This window comes from Astatotilapia calliptera, chromosome 3 (assembly GCF_964374335.1).
Source record: "Astatotilapia calliptera chromosome 3, fAstCal68.1, whole genome shotgun sequence".
Taxonomy (NCBI): Eukaryota; Metazoa; Chordata; class Actinopteri; order Cichliformes; family Cichlidae; genus Astatotilapia; species Astatotilapia calliptera.
The window spans coordinates 71,057,887-71,061,266 of NC_137424.1; the positions used below are offsets into that span (position 1 = coordinate 71,057,887).

General features: G+C 42.2%; 1 long non-coding RNA gene across 1 annotated transcript; it reads right to left on the reverse strand.

Moving 5' to 3' along the window:
• Positions 1-1,544: 1,544 nt before the first annotated feature.
• LOC145425747 (uncharacterized) lies at positions 1,545-2,921 on the reverse strand. Its single transcript, XR_013906476.1, has 2 exons — positions 2,259-2,921; positions 1,545-2,173 (listed from the first exon to the last, which is right to left on the reverse strand). It is a non-coding gene; the product is annotated as an uncharacterized LOC145425747 (long non-coding RNA).
• Positions 2,922-3,380: the final 459 nt, after the last annotated feature.

The following is a 3,380-nucleotide window of genomic DNA, read 5'->3' on the forward strand; positions in this document are numbered from 1 at the left end:
CACATATGCAGGACACCTTAAACTTGTTTTTTAATTAAGCAGCAGGGCAGAACAAAGTCAGGGCTGTATCAAGACACGAGGACTAAACCCCAATTCAACCAGACCCAGAACTGGGCCCTGTTTCAGGAAGCCGGTTTAGAAAACTCAGAGTGAAAAACGATACGCAGGGTTGAGTAACCCCGAACTGTCCAACTCGGAATATTCGGTTTCAGAAAGGCTGATAACAATTAGTTCAGTCAACGCGGAGTTGCTTTAACCCCAAGTGAAGCGCGCGGACGAGGATACATAAAGCCCTGATAAGCGGAGCACAGATTAAGCGAGTCACCATGGAGATCGGAGGGAAAGAAGGCGCGGTCAATGTATTTTACAGCGCTTGAGGCCGAAATTCTGATGGCAGCATATGCCGATAACATGCAAATTCCGCGGAAAAAAGTAACACAGCCTCAGCTTCAAAAGAAAGGGAGCATGCATGGCAAAACATAGCCGACAGAGTCAATGCGTGAGTGTTAATTTAAACATTGATCGAGGGATTTCCACCCATTCAACACGTTATTTTATCATATGTTATTTTATTTGTTATTTTATACATTTTATTTTGTGACGTGATGTGAGCGCAGGTGCAACCCAACAGGCCCCAAACGTTCCTGGCAGCAAGTAAAAATGAAATATAAAAATATAGTCCAAACAGGTAAGGTGTAATTGTATTATGAGCCATAGTGCTTGGTCTGTTTGTCCCATGTAAATCAATTGCAGTTAGAGGCTACATTAATTTCCTTTCTGTGAGCACTTATTGAAATTATCTGAGCACATTACAAGTACATATTTGCTTACTCTGTATGCTCAAATGTGACCCGTTATAGCCAACAGATAAAAAGCGGAGGCCCGAAAAACAGGTGGGGGTCCTCCACCACCACCACTCACAGAGGCTGAGCAGTTGGCCCTCAGCCAAAACAGTGGGCGCCCTGTGGCCAAAGGCATCTCTGCGGGGACATCCTCTGAGTCAATAACCCCGCAAGACACAAGTGCCTACATAGGGGGTAAAGTCAAAATAATACATGATGTGCATACATCCTTTCTTCACAGTCACCTTTGCAGTGCTACTCATTCATTTGATAAACTCTTTACCATAATGGATTATTTTGTAGTGAAGTTATTTTCCGACTGATTTTGCCTTCCCTCAGTCTTGGTTGTCTTTGAGAGCATAATGACAATGAAGTGTAAGGTGATTGGTATGTTTGTTAATTGCCATTTGGTCCCTTGTAAGTTATAAGTGACCTGTATAAACCTCATATTCTATCAGTTGATGGTGGTGGTGTACTGCATCTGGTGCAGCCTCCTGTTGAGCCAGACCAACATGCAGTTGTGAGTAATACTCCACAGATTATATGAGTGTACAGTAGAACAGCAATGTTGTTTATTTCTTTACTACAGGAAAATAATGAAGAAACATTGACAGCTGTTACAGAGGAGGAAGCAACAGAGACACTTTATGAGGTTTACATCTTTTAATACTTTATGTACAGGAAATACAGGCGACCAATAAAGCCAGTTGAACAAAAAATCTGTTTATTCTTCTTTCAACATGTTGAGGTGATGGGTCAAAAGAAATGATTGTGACATATGGTGTCTCTGACTGCGCTTCCATCTTGTATGTCCGTGGGAGGGTCAGGATGTTCATGGTTTGGATCACTGCTGATGTTTGGTTCAGAAGGACAGTGTTCTCCTCTAATTGTGGCAATGTTGTGAAGAATCACACATGCCACAATAATGTCACATGCCCTTTCTGGGGTGACCCTGAGTCTTTGCAGGCACTGGAACCGGGCCTTAAGCATTCCGATAGTCATTTCAATTCTGGCTCTTGTCCTGCAATTAGCCAGATTATATCGCTGCTGTGGGCCCGGTTCAGGGTCAGAGTAAGGGGTAAGCAAATAGGGTAAACATGGATACCCCCTATCACCAAGCAAGTAGCCAGTGAACTCTCCTAAGACAGAAGGATACACTTCAGTTCAAATGTCCCTGAAGCAATTGGTCTTTATATATTTTAAAGTATTTTCAACTCACCATGTCCAAATTTTGTGCTCAGTGTACATTCACGGAATATTTGTGAGTCATGGACAGAGCCTGGCCACTTGGCTTCCACATTTGTGATAATGTTGGCAGCATCACATATGATCTTCACAGTGCAGAGAACACAAATTAGCATCCATTACTATAATGAAATAATTTGTTAGTTTGAAATGCTACAGGGAACTATGTACCTGCACATTAATGCTGTGGAAAGACTTCCTGTTCACATAGTCTCCTTCATTTACTGAAGGAGCAATGATTGGAATGTGAGTGCCATCTGTACAGCCAATCACGCCTGGGAACCGTGAGAATAAATGTAAAATTTAAGTAGTAGTTCAAGTATCACCACATCATAAATTAAGTTTTGGTCATCCTGATACCTGCAATTTTGTGGAATCCCTCTTTGATGAATCTTGTGGGTCTATGACCGGGGAACACAAACGAGTACAGGAGACGTTTCAGTGCAACTGTAACATTCCTGACTGCCCGACAGACGGTAGCCTTGGAAACGTGCTCAGCGTCATCAATATTATACAGAAAGCTCCCGTTTGCAAAAAACCGAAGTGCAATACAAATAATATGCAATGAACTGAGAGCATGTCCGCGATGTGTCACATGCGTAATATATGGCCTGAGGATGTTATCCAAATAAATTATAGATTGTGCTGAGAAACGGTAACGTTCGCACAGACAATCATCAGGAAATGATAAAATGTCCAAACGCGCTCTGATCACTCTTTCCCGGCGGAGAGCTCTGCGGAGAATTTGGGCTTCACGATCTACTCGCTCTTCAAGGAAGTGGCACGCCATGTCCGACACTTCCTACTGTCAGGTTTCCGACAAAGAGGCGGGGACAGTCAGGGTTAGTTGTAGTAAACCTGCTAGGGGGCAGGTTAGCTTCACGGCGTGTGTCGTCATAGTGACTCACTCAGGCTTCAGCTGAACTCGCTTTGTGAAACCGAAAACACAGAGTTTTCGTTAACTCAGGGTATACTTACTCAGTTTTTCCACTAAACCGGCTTCCTGAAACAGGGCCCTGATCTGGAATTAAAACAGGACTACAACAGTAACCAAGACAGAACCAGAATCAGAACTAAATGATAGTAGCACTAAAAATCATCATAGACCTGCACTACACTTATTTTTTAATTCTACCAAAGTCCACTATTTAGATTGAGAATAGTTTATATAATTATTTAGCCTTGTTGTGCAAACAAGCCTGCATAACTTAATAAATGTAGAATTTGAAAAATAGCAAACCTAAAAAGAAACACTAGGTACAAGATACATGAGTACCTATGATACGGTGATAC